This window comes from Mastomys coucha, unplaced genomic scaffold (genome assembly GCF_008632895.1).
Source record: "Mastomys coucha isolate ucsf_1 unplaced genomic scaffold, UCSF_Mcou_1 pScaffold17, whole genome shotgun sequence".
Lineage (NCBI taxonomy): Eukaryota > Metazoa > Chordata > Mammalia > Rodentia > Muridae > Mastomys > Mastomys coucha.
In genome coordinates, this window is record NW_022196899.1 from 7792987 (window position 1) to 7818830 (window position 25844).

General features: G+C 38.2%; 1 long non-coding RNA gene across 1 annotated transcript in view; it reads right to left on the bottom strand.

The window, feature by feature from the left end:
* The window catches only part of LOC116094728, a 54155-nt gene extending 40294 nt beyond the window's left edge, over nucleotides 1-13861 (bottom strand). The window contains exon 1 of the long non-coding RNA XR_004120278.1: nucleotides 13454-13861. This is a non-coding gene — a long non-coding RNA (uncharacterized LOC116094728). The remainder of the gene's footprint in view (nucleotides 1-13453) is intronic.
* Between the last annotated feature and the right edge of the window lie 11983 nt (nucleotides 13862-25844).

The window sequence follows — 25844 nt, forward strand, 5'->3', positions numbered from 1 at the left end:
AAATACAGGTTTATTTTTCCTAATTTTGATAATAGTTTAAGGGGTAAGTTACAAAACTCTTATTTTTTAAAGCCACAATACTGGGTAGTTGAGATGCTCTGTATTAGATAGCAAATAAATAAATAATGACATGTCAGAAATGAAGTCAACTACTACAGTCTAAAGTTAAGAGTGTAAAAGGACAGATATTTTCTACATCACCCTTGCTCTGAGATAATGACACGGAGACCTGGTATATTTATTACAGAACTTCTTGCACTATAGGTGGGCAGGGTTTGCATCTCTTTTAACTACTACATACTACCTAGCCATGTGTCCTATTGCCTGCTACCTTAGGCTCACTCTGGCTGCTGCTTCTCCACCCATCCTCCCATGATGACCCTCTCTGATGAAGCTCATGACAATTCTATCCTCCTATGGCCCCTACCAGAGACCCTTTCACTGGGATTGGAAGTCCTGCTTCTTCCTCTCCTGCCCAGCTATTGGATGATCAGCTCCTTTCTTTTAACCAATCAGAGGTGATGGAAAACAATTTTTACACAACATTGAGAGAGAACTTTTACAATGTCAACATCCAAACCACAGCCAGCTCTCTGGGCACAGTAATCAGCATCTGCATAAAGAGTGTACAAAACCATCTCTTAAGATGTAAATGTATATTTTTACTAAAATTTCTTTAGTCCCCAAATGCTTGAATTTCTAGTTGCATAATATCATTTTTTTTTGAAACTAAAGTATTCTTGAGATCACAACTAAATTGGGAAACTTAAAGATACTGTACTTTATCCATCTATGGAAGAGATAAAAATCAAGTAGAGGTCAACTTGAAAAGACTTGTGGGCAGCTTTTCCTATTAAAATTCAAGAGACATACAGGCAATGCCCACAGAGCTGTTGAGAAATTCATGTCAGCTGACACACTCTTAGCTTGGTCTGGGAATAACAGAGAATATAAAATGAAAATAACAAGAGTATAAAATAAAATGAAATTCTATGATCCAGAAATGGGCTGGACTCAGCTGAAGGCTCTTGCATTTATGGGGAAATGTTTCCCAGCTCACACAATAGAACATAGAAAACGAGGGAGGAGACAAGACTAACCCGATGAAGAGATGTGGATAATCTATGGACTGGATTTTAAGACAGCAATGTCTTCCCTGTGATACATTTGTGCTATGATTCCTCCCTATGCTACCTTTGTCTAGTTTACATTGCCTACCCTCAAATATTGAATATTATGTATGTAAAATGAAAATAACTTGGCTCTTGTTCCTCAGGTCAGAACATGTTGGTTGGGCTCCAGGTGTGAGGATCATCAACACAAGTACATCCCTGCCATTGCTGTGTGTTGGAGAAGATGGGCTATCTAAGAATGAACTATTGATAATAGCCCTAATTTTCACCATCCCAAGGAAAAGACACTGTGGTGTGAATGACCAATGAGCAGTGTGATCATTGAATGCCGCAGGACTCCAATAGAATGGATCTTTACTTGTTCCTTCTCCCAGTGGCTAGCCTGACATTGCAGCTTTCTCCAGGAGGTTAACATAGCAAAGGTGATACCAAATTTCCCCTACCCTTGTGAGGTCACAAGGTGCTAAACACATTTTTTACAGAGTTAAATAAAAGCTTTCTCCAACAGAACCTGTAAAATAAAAGAAGTTGCTGCAGCCAAAGGTTGCAGGTAGTGTCAGGACTGATTACAGGCAGCTTCGCAAGCTAAGAGCGGCCCCTGCTTGACAGCTAGCAAGAAAATTAGGACCTACTGGAGTTTCAGGTACATCTCCACCTCCCAACACCTTGTGATGGAGTGAATGATCTGGAAAGAAGCTTAAGTCAAATAGCACCTGGTATTTGACATGCCTGATGAAAGACTCAGATAAGTCACTCCACTAAAGTTGCTCAATTTCTTAAGTCGTGATAGGAAAATAATTCATTTCAGTCCTTAACTAAATTTTCAGTACTTTCACATAGAAAAGGCATGCATTTGATTTTCTGCAACATTTACCATTTTACACTTCTTATCGGATTTAAATTATAACTGTAGTTTTCATTTTTCTTAGCTTTAACATGGTGTCAACAGTTAAAGACTCAAAGAGCTTTTATAGATAGAATTATTAAAAAGAAGGTAGACATGAGAGTCATAGCTGGGAGAATATAATCATAGAAGCCAGAGAGATGTCCCAAGCCTTATTCCTGCTTTTATAGTCTGACAAGATATTGTAAGACACGCCATGATGGACTGAAATTAGAAAAACATAGCAAAATATCTTAACTTCAATATAAGAAATTGCACAAAGAGCAGCCTCAAAAAGGAGAGATTTGAGCACTCCTTCATCACTGAAGCCCTATCAAGTGATCAGTTAGGTCAAACATTAATTGACTTTTGTGCACAATAAGGATAGACTCCTCTGAATTGATAGCTTTCCACAGCACCTCCAGTGTCTCTAGTAACATGCTCAGTGCACAGAATTGAAAACTCAAAGTATCTTTTGAGGCTAAGAGTAGTAATGTACACCTTTAATTCCAGCACTCGAGAGGCCTAGAAAGGAAGATCTCCCAAGTCCAGGACCAACAAGTAAAATATAGTGAGGTGACGTTTCAAAAGCCAAGCTAAACAAACAAAAAAATGAGATGTCATGTGCAATGAGAGTGAAATCATCACAGTTGTCCCTCCTCAAGGTTTGAAATATTTTATAAGAGGGAAGAAAGACATAGCAAGAAGTTACAGTGTTTAATGAAAGTCAATTTCCTCCGTGGCTGTTTTAAAGAATGATTTTCTTATTAATTCTTTTGATCTATTTTTACATGATTTTTGTATAAAAAAGTAAAATATGTTTCATACTGCCCTTCAAGGAGGAAGATATGATGAATCTCCTAGAAATTTTTGTCTCTCTTCCCCTTAAGAAATTATCTAAATATTCTAATTATTGATTGCACAGGAGACCTCTTATCAATAAAACTACCTCTTCTATCTGAATGCACAATGAAGACTCACTCTTAAGCCTCACGCTCTCTGAATTCTATCAAAGCAAAAACTTCTTTACATCTTTTTATTTCCTTTATTCAGACCTGCCCTAATGCACTGGTCTCTCTCTCTCCCTCTCTCTCTCCCTCTCTCTCTCTCTCTGTCTCTCTCTCTGTCTCTCTCTGTGTGTCTCTGTCTCTGTCTCTGTCTCTCTCTCTGTCTCTCTGTCTCTGTCTCTGTCTCTGTCTCTGTCTCTGTCTCTGTCTCTCTCTCTCTCTCTCTCTCTCTCTCTCTCTCTCTCTTTCTCTCTTTTTCTCCCCTCTGTCTCTTTCTGAAGACACACTCAGTCCCTTAGCAGGTAGATATTTGTAGATTCCTGTTGCTACTCCAGCATATTTTCCTGGCCTACAACTTATGAAGCATCACTTTTTGGCTTCCTCATCAATTCTCTCTCTAGAAAGTGCTGAGTTATTTAGCCTTTCTGTTTCATTGGTTTTATTTCCATTTCTTTCATACTCTAAGAAAATATTGTGTTTCCTTCTGAGTCTGTTTTCAAAGTATTTTAGTTATAATACTAAAAACCTGCAAAAGTGACATAGAGTTCTTTGGTTACAGTAACTATGCCTCCTGATAGATGGAATGTGTTTTGTATTTCAAAACCTGTGAGATCAAATATAGGTTGTTCTTGGTGTATTAAAATCTAGAGTACTAGAAATTTGAGGTTGAGTAGGGTTGGGATTGGAGGAATTAAGGGAATAAAAGGGAAGGGAGTGAATGGTATAATTACATTTTAATTTACATTTTTAAAATAAGTAAAAGAAACAAACAACAAACTAGGTTTTCACGCATTTTCCACACACAAGCACTAAGGAAAACTCTGAATTCTCAAAAGACCTAAGCTTTCATTGAAACATCATTTACTTTGTTTCTTAATCTGGATTATCTAGTGGACCACAAAAATAAATCCTCTATTAGAAACGTCAGGACCATTATGTGTTGGGAGGGATAATGGGAAGTCTTTCTGGATGAGTATGTCAGCTACCTCAGAATAATCGCATGCATTATTTCCAATCACAGTGCGAAATCCACAGGGTTGCTCTTAGCTGCCGCCCATGTCATTTGTGCTATGGCATGAATATTTGCTTTCTAAATAAGCCTGTGCCTAACTAGCTCTGCCTGCACACTGAGCTGGGTTTTTGTTTTGGTTTGTTTTTGTTTGTTTGTTTTTGTTAACACAAAAATGGAGGGATCCTAAACTCTGGACTGAAACACAGGTTAACCTACTTTATACATTTGCCCTTTATTTGAGCAACATTACGTGTTAGTTTCCCTCCTCCACATAGAACTGATATTTTCTTATTGATTGATTAATTAGTTTTATTTATTTATTTGATCTCCAAAACATCTGAGAAGATTGACAGGATTTCTTGGCAGGTGAAGGCACATGAAGACCTGAGTTTTATCCCTGGGACTGATATGGAGAGAGGAAAACTAGTGGCTCTGCTCCATTACTAAGGAATTATGTCTAAGGTTATTAAAGTCACCAGGCCAAAGTAAGTGCATGCCCTCACCGTGCAAATGGTGATTTGAAAACCAAAATATGTACGTTGAATTCATTGTTTTTTAATAGAAGTCATAAAACTCCTAGCGAGGTCTTTTATGAACCTGTACTTTATGAGATCTCCAGTGTGTCTGCAGCGGATTTTCTAACTGAGTCAAAGACTTAGGCTGCCTTCTCCCTCTGTGAAAGCCAACTAGTATAGTTATAAAGCAACAAGAGGAAAAATCTTAGTTACAACAAGAAGCCCGGTGGGAAGGCTGCTTCTTTTTCTCTTAAAATTAACCGTCATGAGAGATGGTAGTTACTACTCCATTCATCTTCTCAAGACTAGTAAGATTCACTCAGAGGCAGAGGTCTGAAGGCAAATGTTCCATATTGGGGTTAAGTTAATTGCTCATCGCAAGATGTATCTCAATCCTTCATGTATCCATGCATCAAAAAGAACATACTATTTCTCCCAGATAGTTTTATTATCGATTAGTTTGTCACATTAGGTTCCTGACTTCTTCCATAATAGACAGTCAGGATTGTGTAACATATCTCAGAACTTCTTGCCAGTTAACACTTAAGGTAATGAAAAACAGTCCGTTTCACCTGCATATTTTAGAAGATGAGACCAGACAGCTGAAACATTCTGTTCAGACATTTGCTCTGTCTGTATGGCTTGATTTGAAAATACATTTTATTATATTAACTAATAAGTAAAGACTAAAACTTACATATCAAAACAAGAAAAAAAAAGTAACTGAATGCCAGGAGTATGTACCCTCTATGTACTTCCACCCCAGCCAAAGGTAGAAGATGGAAAGGCACACAGTGAAATACTGTCTTCTAGACTTGACCTTACTGTCCACATGTGACCTCTCATCAGCTGTTCTTATCTGTACAGTATCTAGCCAACCACCATTCTAGCAAACGGTGAAGGTCCTCTCCAGGCTTTACTCTAAAGAAGAGTTATCTGCTATTGATAGATTCAGAGAAGGAAGAACCACACATTTTTGAGGTATATTTACTTGTATGGTTTCTTGTTCCAGTGTATATTCCAACATATACTAAATGGAGTTAATGAAATGACCCCACCAAAAAAAAATAAAAAATATACAAGAAGCTTTAATGGAATTATTCTGAGGGGCACTGGCGACACTTGAAGGAGGAACCTAAGAGAAGGATATGATCATATTTTATAATAGATATGCGTGAACGTCTCAAAGATGAAGATAATGTGTAACTAATAGATAGCATAAATTTATTATTCTGAAAATTAAAGTTTCTTTTCATGGAACATGTACTATGCTACAGTAATGAAATAATTTTGAAATGAATATAATTAAATTGGAGTATTTGGACAAAAAGGAAATATGGAAACCATCAACTCTAAATCTGGGAGTTTTTGAGGTATAGGCTAGCCCTACGATGATGATGATGTTTCCTTAACACCCTTTTGTAGGAATGGCTTAATAGAGAGTTGGGCCTTTCTTCGTCAAGAATCAATGTCCCAATTAATGTTCCTTGCAAGCTGTTACCAATGGCTATCACAGTCTCCTTTAGGCTCTCAGCCATCTCCCTTCGAGAGGATTTATACTCCATATACAAGTATAAATTAACGCCGGATGGTAGTGGCACATGCCTTTAATCTCAGCACTTGGGAGGCAGAGACAGGGAGATTTCTGAGTTGGAGGCCAGCCTGGTCTACAGAGTGAGTTCCAGGACAGCCAAGGCTACACAGAGAAACCCTATCTCGAAAACAAAACAAAACAAGACAAAACAAAAAACCAATAAATAAATAAATTAATTAATTAACCTACAGGAAGTGACAGGCCTATGTCAATGGTGGAAGTAGCCTGGCTAAGAATGGCAGGTATGGCATGGAAAGTGAATGGCTTTTCTCTTCTGGAGAAACCTTTAATATAGCAAACTCATTCATCGTTAAAATGACCCAGCAGTCCCAGGAGACTTGGTTATTTATACTATGGGGCTTGTCTTTTTTTTTTTTTTTTTTTAACAGCAATGTTCCTTTTAGTGAAAATTAGAAATAACTATATTATAAAATTAGGATAGGTCTTCAAAGAAATGCTTTTTTATGTAAACAGAAATGTGAAAGTAGATGCATATTGAGATGAAAGAAAGCATTCAAATGAAAAATATAATTATTTAGAAAAGTAATGATTGAAAGCAGATATTGAAAAATGCAGACTGAAATGACAAAAGGAATTGTAAAAAAACTATTGCTTGAGTAAATCAGTGAAGAACATAACTAATGAAGGTGAAAAATATTTAAATGTAGCAATTGCTACATATTTATTTCCAATCTAAACATATAAGAGCTGTTAATGGTTGGACTAAAGGATACTAAAATCTCAAATATTACTGAATTATTTCTAAATCTAAAATGTAAGCTTGTAGAACTAAGCCTCACATGTTTATAAACATTAGTTGAAATTGGCTGAAAATACCTTCTCTAAGACAAAAAGAATTGAATAGTAAGCATGTAGATGAACCCTGCCTACTACCTTTCATAAGCTATTTGGAGAGATTTCTGTATTCATGAAAAACAAAACTCTAATTTAATTTCAAACTTCACTTTAAATGTTAGGAAATTCAATGGGCATCATCTTTGGTACTGATGAAATTATCTTACTTTTAAGATCCTAGATACATGTAGCTCTTCCTGAGGCTAATCACCATGCTACTGTGTCTTCTAGTCAGCACCGTATCTGCATAAGTATGATTCACTAGGGTATTAATGCGTCATGTATAAGAATGTGGAGGTCAGTGTTTTTTCATAATATCATTGATTCATCTCCTCATTTAATATTATAAAATGTCTTAGTTAGGGTTTTACTGCTATGAGGAGATACTGTGACCAAGGCTACTCTTATAAGTTCAATATTTAATTGGAGCTGGCTTATAGGTTCAGAGGTTCAGTCCATTATCATCAAAGGCAGGAACAGTGCAGCATCTAGTTAGGCATGGTGCAGGAGGAGCACAGATTTCTACTTATTCATCTGAAGGCTGCTTGCAGAATACTAACTTCCAGGCAGCTAGACTGAGATATGTATAACCCACAACCACAGTGTTGCACCTACAACAAGGCCACACCTTCTAATCCTGCCACGCCCTGGGCTGAGCATACACAAACCATCACAAAAGTAATAGTCAGAGGTTTCTTATAGACTTTTCATGATTGCTCAGCACATAGTAACCACATAATTAAAATTCTTTGAAAGTTTGAAAATGTTTCTTTAGCTATTAGCAGAATGGATTCAGTAATTACTTCAGCTCTTTCTACATAAACTTAGGGTAAATACGTGACACTAAGGCAAAGCATATTTTAAAATGACAGAATTTATTACAATGTACATTCAGATGAAAACTTGTATTGTGGTATTGGGTACTTGAGGTGCTCAACATACAAAAGAATTCTCAGATGATCATTGACAATAATGGAAGTGCACGACCAAATAATGAGATACTACCTTACTCCAATAAGAATTGCTGTCCTCCAAAAGAAGTCACAAAACAAAAATAAACAGTGCTGACAAGAAAATGGAGAGTGGGAGCCATTATACTCTGCTCCTGAGACTGCAAGTACAGCAGCCAGTTTGCTTTCAGTATGAATGTTCAGCAGGAAATTAAAAATAGAAATATTACATGAAGCAGCCGTCCCATTATGTGCGGATATCTCCAATGAAATAAATTAAAACATCAATGAGACATTTGAAGAAGAATCATTTGCAAGAGCTAAGACATGCTAGTAAGATATTTGTCCATCTTTTTAAAAAATGTTAAATACACTCCATGGAATGTTATTTGGTTATATATATATATGTATATATATATATATATATATATATATATGGACAAAAGTTTCTCCCTGTGAAACTATCGTGTTATTAAAGATAATTATGTTAAGAAAAATAAGGCAACTATGAAACAGAATACCCTTATAATCTCACATATATAAAAATCAAATAAATATATGGATCTACTAGAAGCTGGAAGTAAAATAGTACTTGCTAGAAGCTATGGAAAGTGAATGGATCAAGGATTTGAAGTCTATCATGTCAGATAATAGAATAAATAAGCTTGCTTGTTTCTTAATTAAAGTTTCTGGAATACATTTCTTTCATTTTTTCCCCAACTCTTGAAAATAGATTCTTAGATCATAGAGTTGATCCTGGCTGTAGTTTACCTTCCCTTAACTATAATTCCATCTTCCATTCTCAGGGAACATTTCAAAAAAGGAGGGAAAGTATTGTCAGATACTGAGATTGGCAGGTGGTGTTACAAAATGGTGCTTTCTATACCTGACATTGTTGATGTACACATGAACTTACCTACCTCCACAAGACCTACATAAGATAAAGCCAGCATGATACATGGAGGTTTAGCCATTGGTAGGTTGCCCATTCCCAAGTATGTAACACTACACCCATGCACATAGGATAACATTGTACTTAGTTAAAAAACAAACTAAGTGAACAAATGAAAAAAAGCCACATAATGTTGAGAGTAAGATGCATTAGAGAGTTCTTGGGAGAAGTTGAGAGGAGTAGGAGTTTGATATTACTAAGATACAACGGATAAATGTATTGAAGTTTCAAAGAATAAATAAAATTTTATTTGAAGAGAGAATGAAGAAGTAGAGGAAAGGCAAATTTGGATGGGAAAATGAAGATAAATAGGAATAAGAGGTATGATATGGTAGTTTTTTTTGGTCAAATAGTGTGATTATAGACTGATGGGCCATGCAGATAACCTGATGCTGGTGGAGCAAAAGGTTTGGAACTCCAGAGACCCGGTGGGTGGTAATTTCCACCTGCATGGGATGGGAGGTGTTCCAGCATGCCTCCTGGGCCCCTGGCTCCTGTTGCAGTTACAGCCCCCACAGCCACAACCCCTACCCTCAAAGCTCCCCGCCCCCAGGAGAGGTTTGTGGTAGGCAGCACCAAGCCATCTTATATGCAAATAAGGTTTCCCTAAGCTCTGAGTCCAAATCAATGAGAATTACCTGCTGTTGGACGCTGAATCACCCCCAAAACTATATAATCATATTCAGGGAATTAAAGGTGCTTGAGAACTACTCCTCATCCCAGCCTTTTGTTCTAAGAGCTGTAACACTAAGGGAGAGGTCTGCTCCCCCCACCCCCAAACACTGCTGCCTGAAGCTGCGCAGCACTCCTCACTGCCTAGCTGGCCTCTCATTGGCCCAGCCCGACCCAACTCAGTGTAGGGCAGTGCGGAGTAACTGAGTGACCTGGAAAGCATGGCAGAGATGGAGATGAAGACAAGTGCAGCAGCAGAAAGAGTGGAAGTGACTTCCTCTCCCTGCCCGAGATAGATTCCCTTCTCTCACATCTGGCGCCCAACATGAGACTTGAACAGATACGACTGCCCTGAAGGGATACTGTGGGATGGTGAGCCCCCCACCTCTGGAAATAATCAATCTGTCTTTACCTATTGTGCTTTCAGTTAGTACCATAGAGTGGATTTGGACAAATTAAAGGGGCAACTGAAACCTCCTGGCCAGAGCTACTCTCTGCTGCTGCCTGAAGGTCCGTCCCTCTGGCCTCCATCTCAATCCCGACAGCCCACATCAGGCATTGGCAAGGACACTATCTAACTTCTCCTTAAAACAAAAGAAAACCTGGTAAGGTGGCAGTCACTTAAAAGCCACAGGGCAGCTGCTGGTTCTTAAATCTTCAGGAAGGCTTAGCGTTTTTTGGACCTCTGTGGAATCCCCCAAAGTCAGGCAGGCCAAGAAAATGTTCCCACTGGACAAGCACTTCTCTTTTCTGTCATTGGCAACTCACCATCCCATAAAAAAAAATTACCCCAGGCCAGGGAAATATGTGCCCTACTAAAACACCACACCACGGAATAAAGATAGCCGAAAAACAAGCGTCCTAGTTTTGGGAGGAAATCCTTCAGATAGCACCATGCGCGGCCAATGATCATATGTATAGCCCAGACTCATAAATCCCAATAGCTTCTCTCTTCAAAACCAAAGATACCCGAGGAGGAAAAGTACCCTCCTGTGACTTTTTGCAGATCTGCAATTCGCCAATGCATAGGGCCATCTAAAATAGGACAGACTGATAGCCACACAGCTCCTGAGCCCCCTTAGTCAGACAAACCCAAAGGTCAAGGCCATAAAAACCATTCTACTTCAGATCTTACAGTCCTTAACCAATTAATAAGAAAAATAAAATCCATCTGCCCACCCCTGCCCCTTTATGCCTTGGAGGAGACACTAAATAAACAGTCTGCTTCTCCTGCCCCTCCCTCTCGCACTCAAAGGCAAGGCTCCCTTAAAAGAACAAAGGCACTACCACCTGTCCCTTCCCTCACTTCACTTCCCCCCATCCAACCTGAGAGAGGTAACTCTCCTCCCCCTTCTCTAAGCTGTAAAATCGAAATACCTTCAAAACTCTTAGATGAAGCTATGCCTAACTCCATAGTCCCTTACCCCCAACCATTTACCACCCAACAACTTTGTAATTTTTGAGACTCTCTTGCAAATCTAAGTCCACCTCCCATGCTATTCAAGAGCCTGAGATGGAACTAAAAAAACCACATCAGTCAGTCATACCCAGTTGATATTAACCCAGTCGGAAAAGACCACTTAACTGGTATCTACTACAAGCTTCAGACTTAAAAAAACTCAGGCAGGCAGGAAAGGAAGATGGCACATTGCCAACTTAAATAACCTCCAAGGTGGAGAGATATTTGTGGGTCTTCCTTCCCTAGCCCTATGTTTTTGGAAAGGGAAACCTTATTGCGAGATGAATGCCATCAGCAAGTCAGGCAAAACCAGGGCAGAGGCGATATCCCATGGGGTTTTAATAAACTCTTTGGCCAGGAAGACTTTTCCGCTGGAGCATAGCAGGCTACTCAGCCAACAGGGTACTAAGAGCAAGTCTGCCTCTGTGCCACCCATGCTTGGGATAAACTCAGTCCACCCTCGGGATTATAAGACCCTTCTTCCTTGCTCTCTCTCCATCAAAAGTCCAGAGAACCCCCTATCTGATTTTATTCTCAGAACTAAAATGAACCTAGGAAGAAAAATTCCTAACCCCACAGACAGAGACCTCCTTCTTAAAACCATTGTATGGGAAGTTATGACTTCTGAATCAAGATTAGGTTGCCAGGATCTCTGGGAGGAACATCATGCTAGGTAGATTGTAGCAACCAGAGATATAGAGACCGTGTCACACCAGATTACATCCGTGGTTCAGGCATCTGTAGCAGTAGTAAAACCAGATGGAATTTGCTTCAAATGTGGGGAGACAGGATATTGGAAGAATGAGTGCCCACAAACCTCTCTCCCTAGAGTAGATTCTAATCTTCTTAAGACCATATGCTCCCACCCCCCCTTGCAGAAAAGGTTTCCACTGGAAGAAATACTGTACCGATATATATGATAAGTGTAGTAAGCGACTAGAACCTTTAAACTCCAGATGGGGCAGCCCTGAGCCCCAACAATAAGAGGAACAACTGGTCCTGTGGAAGTCTTATGGGTGTCTAGCATATCAGAAGGCTCCCATCAAAAATTAACCATTAAAATAGACAATAAACCATTCAAGTGCATTATTGATACTGGAGCAGACAGGACAATTTTAAGACAGCAAGAGGTACCATGTGACTGGCAACTGATCCCTGGGCCCAGGCTCATAGGCATAGCCCCCTATGAGCCTCATGCATTCATCACTAAACAGGCTTACAAATGGGAAGACTCAGATGGGGCTTACTGGCCTTTTACAACCCCTGGTGGCTCAAGTAGCCACCACTATTCTAGGGAGAGATATTTTATAAGCCTTAGAGGTGGTTCTTACCACCCAACCTGAAAGAGGCCACAATACAATAGAGGACATTACCTATAAACATAATACCCAAGGAAACCTTAAAAACTCTCTTCTAGGGGCCACTGTCAGATTTAGTACTCCCTGCCTTGATTGGCTTCTTGATGAAGCCATCTGGGTCCCACAGTGACCTCTATCCATGGAGAAGCTTAGAGCCCTCACGCAGCTGGTAGAAGAACAGCTGTTTATACAATATCTCCACCCTCCCACAGTCCATGGAATATCCCTGTATTTGCTATAAAAAAAAAAAAAAGAGTTCAGGGGATAGAGATTATTACAAGACCTGAGGGCAATTAACAAAATCATGTGAGTCTGGGGCTCCCCACAAAGAGGGCTAACCTAACCTACATCTCACCCATCCCTGCCAATGTTCCCCTCTTAGCAATAGACAATAGTCTTTTAAGACTGCTTTTTTTTTTTTTTAACATCTCTCTCCACACCAAAGACTGACAATGCTTTGCATTCTCAGTACCCCCCATTAACAACTCTGGCCCAGACTCACAAAATGAATGGACTGTTCTCCTGCAGGGAATGGCTAACAATTCAACCATTTGTCAGGGGCCTGTAGCCACTGCATTAAAACCCTATTTAGACAAAGAACAGAAGAAGAAGAGGAGGAGGCAGAGGAAACTCCACATCCAGAAGAACAGTAAGATCTCCTGGAAGGACATCCATCACCTGGTCACTGCTGCCCAGGCCATGTGCCATCCACAAGCCCCACTCTATTCTCTTGGATGTTTTTGTCATTCTTCATGCTAACTCTGCAACTGCCCAGTTTCATCTTAGCCTTCCCAACACCAACCACTGGACACTCTACATTAGGGAAACCTACGAGGGACACAACAAAGCTATAAGGACCCAGGACTGTCCACTTGAAGGATGTCAAACCAGGATTGAGATCCCGCTACACACAGATTCTATCTCCACTACCTCCAGCCCTTTTCTCTGCTTTCCTTACCGAAACACAGGTGAATGTCTCCAAGAGGTCTCCATATATGGAGTTTGCACATACTGGAGCTGCAGAATAGAAGCCAGCAATAGTGGCAGCACCATGTTCACTAACCTTAACACTTATTTCAGCTCTCCATCAGTGATCCATGGGATGAACGTTGGCAGAATGGAGTCAGGAGTAAACTTTACCCCAATAGCTATGCCAAATACCCAGTTGCTGGCCTGCATATCAATCATGAGCTTGTTCCTGCTTCCAAATTGGGCTTTACCAACGTTAACATTATTCAACAGGAAAATCAATCTCAGAAGGAGCTACAAGCTGCTCTCTCCTGGCTACAATACTTCCAATATGCAGCTGACCTCCTTCCCTTAACAACCCACTCCAACTCCTCCCAATGCTTTTCTTGTGCTTCTCTCTCCAGACCATTATTAGCAGCTATTCCCATTAACATTTCCCTTTAAGACCTCCATGGGCCCCTACCCACGAGGAAAGCACAGGACATTCCTCTCTTTGACTTAACCCTCCCCGCCTTGCCTTGGAGGGGCTTCCTCAAAACCCTATTTTACATGTGTTCGTGACATCACAATCACCAAATCAGCATGTGTTAACTCTCTTGCCTTCTAACCTCTGGTGCGAAGGTACCACAGGAGCCTGTATTAAACCCCCTTTTCAAGGCTCCTGCACCCCCATGATAACTGTCCCCCACGTTATCTCTATAAACCTGAAGAACTCACCTTCCAGATGGGAGAAAGCCAAAAGAAGAGAGAGATCTTCGTCCGGCTGCTCTTTGGACTAGGCCTTGCTGTCTCACTGGGTTCTACCGGAACTGCAGGAGCAGCTCTTGCCCAAACATAACATCTGGCCAGCAAGTTCCAAGACAAACTTGGCCAGGCAATGGCTTCTACTATAGACAGCCTTGATTCTCTTTAACACCAGATAACCTCATTAGCAGGAGTTACTCTCCAAATTTGGGGAGCCCTGGACTTGCTGACTGTTGAACAGGGAGGGACTTGTGTTTTGCTGGAGGAGGAATGTTGCTTTTATATTAATGAGTCTGGGCTGGTAGAACAAGATATACAAATGCTCAAAAAACTCCCGGGGGGAACCTCAGGCATGCTATACTCCTAACACACCTACCCCTTGGTACTCTAACCCCTTGGTAGCATGGGTTCTTCATCTCCTTGGCCCCATACTAGCCATTGCAACCGTGCTTCTCCTGGCACCCTGTCTCATTCAGTTTCTAAAGCAGCAAATGAGTAGCATTGCAAAAAATCACTACCAATCAGTTCTTGGTTCAGTATCAAACTGTTCTCAACTTAGTAAACAGTTATTCCGAAGACACCGCTTCCTTATAAAAAGAAAAGGGGGATTTGTGGGGCAGTCAGCTATGTAGGCAATCTGGTCCCCATCAAGCAAAAGGTCTGGAACCCCAGAGACCCAGTGGGTGGTAGTTTCTGCCTGCTTGGGATGGAAGGTGTTCGACCATGCCTCCTGGGCCCCTGGGCCCCTGGGCCCCTGGGTCCTGTTTCAGTCACAAGCCACCACAGGAGAGGTGTGTGATTGGTCACATATAGGCAACATCAAGCCTTCCTACATGCAAATAAGGTTTTCCCCAGTTCTCAGTCCAAACCAATGAGAAGTACCTGCTGTTGGACCCTGAATGGCCCCCAAAACTGTATATAAATCCTATCCAGGGAATTTAAGGTGTGCGAGAACTACTCCTCATCCGAGCCTTTTGTTCTAAGAGCTGTAACACTCGGGAAGAGGGTTACTCCCCTAAAACACCACCTGAAGCTGCTCCGCACTCCTCACTGGAGAGTTGGCCTCTTGTCACCCTAGCCTGACCCGACTCAGGTCAGGGCTGCATGGAGTAACTGAGTGATCTGGAAGGCATGACAGAGACGGAGGTGAAGCCAACTGCAGCAACAGAAGTAGCACAAGGAACTTCTCCTCCCTGCCCGTGCTTGCTTCTATTCTCCAGAACTCTCACACCAGGCTGGGCCAGAGATCTCTGTGGAAAGCCTCTGGTACAGTGTTGCCGCCCCTCCGTCCAGCAGAAATAAGGAGGCAACAATGAGCGCTTCTCCCAGCAGTTTAATCAGGAACCTTCATTTTTACTTCTTACTTATCCCAATAATCATAATAATCCCCTTCTCTCAGCCTCCCGAGTAGCTGGGACTACAGATGTGCACCACCACCACCCGGCTCATAATAATCCTCTCTCTAACCCCCAGCCCTCGCAGGTTAAATACTTTCCCTGGTCCCAATCAGCATCAGCTATGTGGCAAAGCATAATAGGCTGCGGGAAATCATGCCAGCTTGCATCACAAACTAGAGGCACACAGCTTCTCCAACTAAGGGCTTGATTATCAATGCTCTCTGCTCTGGCCGGAGACCAGGTGTTCAATATATATATATATATGTACATATATACATATATATATATATATGGTGGCAGCTGCGGCTCCCCACAGTACAGAGGCCCACAATAGACAACAATGTACTGTATAGATTTTGAGAAAAGCTAAGAAACAATTTTAGAAGTTTATGTGTAATAAAAGGTGCTTGTTGGAGAATGTCAGTCCCATTTTCTATCTTGAAGCTGTACCTACCAGCCTGATAAAATACAAGGGACAGAGGTGGAAAGCTAGGTTCAGATGGCTGTGAATATGGAGAGAATGATCTCTGGAGACCACTGCAGCAAGACAAGAATACTTTATTGTTTCAGGGATAGAGTGAATAAAGATTTTCTTAGGAGTATGGGTCAAAGAGACTAATTGCTCATAGTGTCAAGAGAGCAGGAAGGGCCAACTGGTTATTATATGCCACCTAATTATCTTGTGGGCAGAAGCCAGAGCAGGACATATGTGCTGAGTTGTGTAGCCTTGAAGAAAGCTCTTTTTATAAGATTATTTTTCATTCTAGGAAAATCACCTGTATTCAGGTATCTTCTCCAGACCAGGGAACCCCCAAAAAGAAAGGGAGTCCCCCATTTTGTGCCAAGTTTTGAAGGCCATTTGGTTATGTGGAACTGCTACCTTAATATTGATGTCCCCCAATAGGGAAACATAACAGTTTTTATCCAAATGAGAACATTACAGAATTTAAAGAGTAATAAAAACATTACATTATTGCATGAATATGAATACTTGTTTATCTTAGAGTATATGTTAGTAATAAACAATATGAATTATTCAATTATTTAAACAAAAATAACCAATATTTAAATAAGCCCAATTGTGTTTGATTCAAAATTGGCTTTGAAACTATCAATAAAAGCTACTGATAACCTAGATAAAATTTTGAAATCAGATAAGAAATTCTAGGACTCAACAAGATGGACAGAGATCATCAAAATGTTTTTAAAGATTTTAATTTATTTCTTTTGTATCAAATACTCAGGATGTTTTACATACATTGCGTTTCATAGGAAGAAAATAAAGTTTTGTAGTGTTTACCTGATTCTGAGATAACATCTAAAAGCACTTCATTCAACATTAGATACTTCTATAAGTGAATCTACTTCATGTTTATGGGAAGAGGTGATATGCAAGACAGCAAAGAACACCAGGGAGTAGATATGCAAAATACAACCATATTTGCTTAAATTCGTAATCATTTCCTTTGTAACCCAACCTTAATGTAAAATATATGAATTGTTTTCAGAAGTAATTTTCTATTGCTATTTTAGAATCTTGATATTGGCAACATTTTAACAGAGAATGCAAACACAGGTGTCAAAGAGCATTGCAAAGTTAATAAAAAGATATTAAAAATATGTTTCTAGCACATTTTCGCTGTCTTCTAAAGTGATGTAACCATGGTGATTAATAATGATGTACACAAGTTAGATTCTGCTTATTTCTGTCAAGAGCCATTGTGCTTGCTATAATGAAACTTGGTCTTGGATTACCAGAAAAAAGTAATGTTAACCTAGAGAAATTATATTTATATTATAGATTAATTTCCAATTAAAGAAAAGATGAAACAAAAACAACAATACTAAAATTAATATTATTTCAAACTTAAACTAGATGGTGAAAAATCTCATGAAAATTGTCTAAAATGTTGAAGAGTACTTTCATACATAAACAAAATATGTGCTTATTATCAAAAGATGTTTTATCCACCTCAGATTAATGCACATTTATAATTTACCAAGATATTAAATATTTTAAAAATTATTTTAAGATATATTTCATTGTTATGTTTCCCTTTTCATTTCTGATTTTATTAATTTGGATACTATCTCTGTGCCCTCTGGGAAGTCTGGCTAAGGGTTTATCTATCTTCTTGATTTTCTCAAAGAACAAATTTCTGGTCTTGTTGATTCCTTGTATAGTTCTTTTTGTTTCTATTTAGTTGATTTCATCCCTGAGTTTGATTATTTCCTGCCTGTCTTCTCTTCCTGGTTGTATTTGCCTCTTTTTCTTCTAGAGCTTTCAGGTGTTCTGTCAAGCTGCTAGTGTAAGCTCTCTCCAGTTTCATTTTGGAGGCACTTAGAGCTATGAATTTTCCTCTTATCACTGCTTTCATTGTGTCTCGTAAGTTTTGTTATGATGTGTCTTCATTTTCATTGAATTCTAAAAAGCCTTTAATTTCTTTCTTTATTTCTCCCTTGACTAAGTTATCATTAACTAGAGCATTGATCAGTTTTCATGTGTATGTGTGCTTTCCCTTGTTTTTGTTGGTATCTAAGACCAGCCTTAGTTGTGGTGATCTGATAGGGTGCATGGGATTATTTCAATCTTCTTGTATCTGTTGAGGCCTCTTTTGTAACCAATTATATGGTCAATTTCGGAGAAGGTACCGTGAAGTGCTGAGAAGAAGGTACATTCTTTTGCTTTAGGATGAAATATTCTATAAATATCTGTTAGATCCATTTGGTTCATAGTTTCTGTTAGTTTCACTGTTAGCTTCTGTTTCTATGATCTGTCCATTGATGAGAGTGGGGAGTTGAAGTCTCCCACTATTATCCCCACTATTATCATGTGTGGTGCAATGTGTGCTTTGAGGTTTAGTGAAGTTTCTTTTATGAATGTAGATGCTCTTGCATTTGGAGCATAGATGTTCAGAATTGAGAGTTCATCTTGGTAGATTTTTCCTTTGACCAGTATGAAGTGTCCTTCCTTATCTTTCTTGGTAACTTTTAGTTAAAAGTTGATTTTATTCAATATTAGAATAGCTTCTCCAGCTTGTTTCTTGGGACCATTTGTTTAGAAAACTGTTTTCCAACCTTTTACTCTAAGGTAGTGTCTGTCTTTGTCACTGAGTTGCATTTATTCTATGCAACAAAATGCTGAGTGCTGTTTATCCAGTTGTTAGTCTATATCTTTTTATTGGGGAATTGAGTCCATTGATATTAAGTGATATTAAGGAAAAGTGATTGTTACTTCCTTTTATTTTTGTTTTTAGAGGGGGCTATGTTTGTGTGGCTATCTTCTTTTGGGTTTGTTGAAAGATTACTTGCTTTCTTTTTCTAGGGTGTAGTTTCCCTCCTTGTATTGGTGTTTTCTATCTATTATCCTTTGTAGGGCTAGATTTATGGAAAGATATTGTGTAAATTTCATTTTGTCATGGAATATCTTCGTTTCTCCGTCTATAGTAAGTGAGAATTTTTCTGGGTGTAGTAGCCTGGTCTGGCATTTGTGTTCTCTGAGCATCTTTATGACATCTGTTCTCTGAGCATCTTTATGACATCTGTCCAGCATCTTCTGAATTTTATCTTCTGGAGAAGTCTGGTGTAATTCTGATAGGTCTCCCTTTATATGTTATTTGACCTTGACCTTTTTCCCTTACTGCTTTTAATATTCTTTCTTTGTTTAGTCAGTTTGGTGTTTTGATTATTATGCAACTGGAGGAATTTATGTTATGACCCAGTCTATTTGGAGTTCTGTAGGCTTCTTGTATGTTCATGGGCATCTCTTTCTTTAGCTTAGGGAAGTTTTCTTCTATAATTTTGTTGAAGATATTTACTGACCCTTTAATTTAGGAATCTTCACTCTCTTCTATAACTACTATCCTTAGGTTTGGTCTTCTCATTGTGTCTTGGATTTCCTGGATGTTTTGGGTTAGGAGCTTTTGCTTTTTGCATTTTCTTTGACTGTTGGGTCAATGTTTTCTATGGTATCTTCTGCCCCTGAGATTCTCTCTTCCATGTCTTGTATTATGTTAGTGATCTATGACTCCTGATCTCTTTCCTAGGTTTTCTAACTCCAGGTTTGTCTCCCTTTGTATTTTCTTTAATCTATTTCCATTTTTAGATCTTGGATGTTTTTTCTTTTTATTTCCATCTCCTGTTTAATTATGTTTTCCTGTAATTCTTTAAGGGATTTTTGTTTCCTGTTTTACAGGCTTCTAGCTATTATCTGTGTTCTCCTATATTTCTTTAAGGGAGTTATTTATTCTCTTCTTAAAGTCCTCTATCATCTCTATCACCTCTATCACCATTATGAGGAGTGATTTTAGATCAGAATCTTGCTTTTTTGGTGTAATGGTGTATCTAGGACTTGCTATGGTGGCAGAATTGGATTCTGATGATGCCAACTAACCTTGGTTTCTGCTGCTTATGTTCTTATGCTTGCTTCCCACCATCTGATTATTTCTAGTGCTGCCTGCCCTTGCTATATCTGACTGGAGCCTGTCCTTCCTGGGATCCTGGTTGTGTCAGAACTCCTCAGAGTTCAGCTGTCTCTATGATCCTGTAGCTCTGGGATATTGTGATCCTAAGATCCTGGGTGTATCAGAGCTCCTGGGAGTCAGGCAGCCTCTGGAACTCTAAGATTCTGGTTTGATCAAGCTTCTGTAATCCTGTGATTCTGTGGTCCTGGGTGTTTTGGGAGTAGCTGCAGAGTTCTCACCCAAGATCTGCTCAGGGCACTGGTCTACACCAGAAGGCACTTACCCCTGCCAGTGGTTGGGAGGAGTTCCTGGGTGCCTGAGTCCTGCTGGTCACAGTTACTTATAGTGTTGAGGCAGATGTGTCCTCCTCACCTCTGATGCTATTCATGGGTATATTAGAGCACCTGAGGAATGGTATTAAATATTTTTATCTTTTATGTAGTTTGCCATTTAAAGTATATAAATGTATTCTAATGTCAAAATAAAGAAGTATAAGAGGATATGGTGAATAATTTCATCTCACAGTATTGTTTTCAATAGAATTCTTCAGGTAATCAATTAACAACAGCAAAAACCCTTGACTTCATTTGTCCAGTAGTGACATCAATAGCATTATTAGCTTTTTCAAGTTCAGCCATAAAAGTCGTTAGCTCCTGTTCTAAGTAATTATTTTAAAACATCACTATCTTGGTTATGATACTTTCACCATTAAATTTCTTCATAATACTAGAGCAATGACTAACCAAATCTTATACCTAATTGTAATATCTTCTTCAGTTAATTGGCCAGAGTGCCTTTGGTTACATTTCATAAAAGAGGTAAGTTTCTGGAGTTCTCTAAAATGATTGTATCTTCCTCGTCTACATAGATAGGAACCCTTCAGGAACTTTATCTAACTTTCGTCATTTAGTCCTTTTCATCCTCTCCTATATACACGACGCCTGTATTTTAAATACAATCTGTTAAGACCATAAATAGAGCTACAAAGTCCACACATTAAACATGGTAAAGTTGGAATGTCTTTTTTTTCCAGTAATATCCATCATCACCGATATCCATGTGCATTTGTATTTGTTTAGTAGGAAACTCTAATAATTTGGGTTTTGAAATGCTTACTTTAAGAAACAGATGTACTCTAGCTATGGGGTAGAATGCTTCTCTTGTATGTTTGCATACATCATGTCCTTGATACAATCCAATTCTTGTAGAACAACAACAACCAACACAAGGACAGTGACAGCAACAAAACATTTCTAACAACATTCTATCTTCATTAGTCTCAGATTTTAATGTGTCTGAAAATTCACATTAAACTGTGAGGAACATTGTCTCCTCACTTTGATATAACTTGATGCATACATTTTCATTAAGTAGAAAATCTAGCAATTCTGATTTACCAGTTAGTTTGTGCTAGGCCAAGTATCATGCAATCAGAGATATAACCTGTGGTAGTTTGTTTTTTGTTTGTTTGTTTGTTTGTTTTCCTGAGGGAAACACCTTTATCCTCTTTTCATGTCGAGGTACTAAATTTAGTAAAAAACTGTATCTTTGAAATCCATAGTCTGTGTCCATTAAGGTATTCCCAGGTGTGAAGTTTGGGAAAAATAAACCTGATGTAATATGCTGCATGACTTTCATAGAGAAAGAGGAAAACATGACTGTTTCTCCAAGATTCAGAATACATAGACTTGTCAAGAAAAAACAAAAAACAAAAAACACAAATTTGGGAGAAGTCCTAATTGTTAAACAAGATTTTTATCAGAGAGTGAAGGACTTACACACAACCTATATTTCATACACCTTAATCACCTCAATGGCTGGGTCATTCCTAAATATCCACATGGCTAACACATTCTCCCCCTGATATTCCTGAAATTATTACTTACTAAAAACTATATGCCAACCTGGCCACTGTGGATGCAGCTGGGAAGAAGAGGGGCTGGGGTCATTCTTTCCTAGCTCTCACATAATTGTTATGCTCTCTCTTCTGCAGTTCTCAAGCTTGGATTTTATTTCTTTCTTGGCATGATGATCTTCCTACTTCTCATACCCCTTACCTGTGAATTCTTATTTTTTTTTTTAAAGATCTCTTTATTATTATATGTAAGTACACTGTAGTTGTCTTCAGACACACCAGAAGATGGAGTCAGACCTCATTATGGATGGTTGTGAGCCACCATGTGGTTGCTGGGGTTTGAACTCAGGACCTTCGGAAGAGCAGTTAGTGCTCTTAACTGCTGAGCCATCTCTCCATGCCGCCTGTGAATTCTTAAGTCCTGCCTCTCTCTGTCTCTCTGCCTAGCCATTAGCCTCTGGAAACTGTATTTACTAATCAGAACCAACTGGGGGCAGGCAGGGAGCCTCAGCATCTTACATGAGGGATTCTCATGCAATTTTGAAAACTCAATTAACATAATACAACCACTACACCAAATTCACAACAAATACCTCTTGTACTGAAATGTCTTGCCATAATAATTAACTCCTTGCAAAGTTGCAATTGCAACTTCAAAGAGAGGAGCACAGAGAATTCTGTATCATAAAGGCCTTATGAGTCTGGGCATTATGAGCATTTTAAGTCTCAAATCTTTCTCAACAATGAAGCGATGTAGTAGGGTCAGTTTTGAGAGGGTCTCATTATAACTACCCTGCTTCAAGATAATGATCACCGTATCCAACTACCACCATAGAGAAAATGGCTACATGTCACTCTACACTTCCTCTGATTTTTAAGTTCTTTCTTTACCCATTTTAAGGTGGTGATTGAGTCTTTCAGGGGAAGAAATTTTATGTACACTGCTGCGCTCAATATTTATGCTATGCCATGATATCTCAATGCTTTGCTTGTGTTGTAAACAAAAATAAGTGTGTGTTTGCATGTGTGTGTGTGTTTGTGTATGTGTGTGCATGTATCTGTAATGCCTGCCTCTCTGTGTGTATGCCTATTTCTGTGTATGTGTGTGTTCATGTCTGTATATGACTTTGTATCAATGTGTGTAACAATGATGAGACAATGTTACCTTAAGTTTCTTGTGAAATTTCAAGGAAAATAAATATGAGAAGAGTAGAGGAAAATGTTGTTACACCATGCTCATTGGAGATGCTTTGCAAAATATTTTCTTTAGTGTTGGGTATGAATACATATGTTTGAATTTTAATATAGATATAGAGAAGACTCCAGAAGATCAAATATATTCTGTTCAAGATATTTACATGATTGAATTACTTAGTTTATTGGGTTGCTTATTGAAGTATATGTTAAAAAATGACAAAAAATTTTTAATCTTTTCTATTTTTTCTTTTTTAAATTTTATTTATTCATTTATTTATTTATTTATTTATTTACACCAGAATTTGTTCCTTAGCCTCTTGTCTACCCTCCAAGTGTTCTACATCCCATACATCCTCCCCAACCCCTGTCTCCATGAGGACGTTCCCACCTCCTACCCCTACCCCACCTGATCTCTGTAAGTTCTAGGCTATATTGGTCCACAAACTTATAGGACAAGTAGGACTATGAAGTGAAACCTTGTTTATTGAAATAACAGAGCGAGAAAAAGAACACAAAAGAAACAAAGAAGGAAAAGAGAGATAGAGGAAGAAACAAAGAAAAAAATCAAAGGAGGAAACAAAGAAAGGAATACCACCAGAAAGTCTTCTGGGAGATATAAAGAAAGCTCCAATATCCCCCCGCCCCCACCCAAGTCCATATTTAACTTCTCATTGTAACAGTTGGAATGGCAAAGAGAGGAGGAGCCTCATGGTGATTTTGTGAGCCTAGTAAGGGTTATGACCTTTTCACAACCGTTATACTTTTCTACATGCTAGCAGGCCTAAGAGTTTAGGAGTCGTTTGTGATCAAATTAGCTGTTAGCTGCAAAAATGGAGTTCATATTCAATTCGTCGCAAGCTGTTTCTTTACGAACTAAATCTACAAAATGCTAATATGCTTCATGAAGAATTGTTGCTGATAGAATATAAAATTATTTATTAAAACAATTTACATAGGTATAATAGTTTAACAAATTTTGGGTAACACACTTAATGTTTGTAGTAGTGCAACCATAATCCCTTTCAGGAGTAGGTATAGATAAGAATATAGTATCACAATTTTTCAAAAATATTTTCCAAGTTACTAAAAATTAGTGATTTTCTAATGTTCTGTCATGTCAATGCCAAAATATTAAAGTTTATATCATGGATAATTAAAGATTTAATCTTTTCTAATTTAATTTTGACTTTATTATCAATATCTTATATTTTCATAATCTTAGACATATGAAATTATAGTCATAAGCCAGTACAGTTATTTATAATTTCACATGAAAATGAAATATGCAATTCCCACAACAATTTCTTGACATACTATTTTTCTTTTCTCTTCTTAACAATTATTTACCAACTCCTCCATTTAAAATTGGATATTGTTCTAGATAATAAAAATTCGACTCATTTTACCAAATAGAATCCCTAACTTGATCATTAGACTAGTGTGGTTTTTTTTTTAAAGAAAAACATGTTTCTGGATTTATTTGATCTTCTACATGCTATTCTATTAAAATTTCTTCCATACTCATGGAATTGTGCAACTATTTCAATATCCTGTGTATACTTGAAATATGCAGATTTCAAATACAGAAAGTGTGAGAGATTTATTCAACTACTCAATAAAGAGCTTGAGCTTTAAATTTACCTTCAAATAACAAACTGGCTAAAGGTTACAAACTGTATACATTCTGAGCTTGAATTAAATTTTCTAGAAAAAAAATACCCCCAAAAAATACAACCACTTTTCAAAAAGCAATAAACAGGGATCAGAATAATCTCTTAGTATTTTTTTTTCATATAAATCCTCTTTGTCTGATATGATCATATTACGAGTAGGTAGCCAACCCCATCTGATTCACTTCTGCAATCCCAGCACTAAGGGCACTGATAGGAGGATTGCACGTTCCCAAGCCATCTGGGATACAGATGTCTATGTCTCAACATCAAGATTCAAAATAAATAATAAACAACTAAATGGAACAATAGTAAACACTGTCATATTCTATATATTGCCCACCACTTGTGAATAAATAATATACATGAATGTTTTCTCTGTTGATGTACACATATAACTAACACAGTATTTACATAGAGATTTGTAGACAATATTGTAAAGATAATTCTCATTAACTGTATTGCTACTCTTCTTTGTCTAAACTATGGATAGAAAGAAACAGAAATGAATGTTTATACTTATGAAAATTTCCACAAGGTTTGCTTTCAGAAATGTTCAAAATATTCCAGGAATTTAATTATACTGTTTCTTGTTTTATTTGGTAAAGCATAATTTTATTACAGTTCATTATTTATTTCCCAGAAATTTCTCATTATGCAGTAAGTATCCATGCTGTTCTGTTCTGAGAAATAACCTAAACACAAAATTCCTGATTTAAAAATCTTAAGTACTTCTTCAGTCCTATGGCCTAAATAAATAATTTTAGCATTTCTTCATTTTTATACTGCATACAAGATTCTAGCATCCTCTGTCTGACTGGATATTTTTATACTTCCTATTTTCCTTTACAAGAAGCTCAATTTACAAAAGTAAACTGTTCTGTCATCAAATCCTTAGTTTGCTATATTTGCCTTAAAATTGTGCTTAAATTTTTTTGCTTGTTTCTTTCTATAGCTAAGCCTCAATCTCAAAGGCCTTCATGTGCTCCTCCTCTGCTTCAGCTCATTGTAAAATATATAGTTTTCCATGTGAGAATATTTATTGCCTAAGGCGAAAGATCCTGATGTGTTTTTATTACCGTCCTTTTTCAGTTGACCCTTTCCAAATGTCTGAATAGCAGACTAGAATGGTAGATTACTTGAAGAAATGACCTTCATC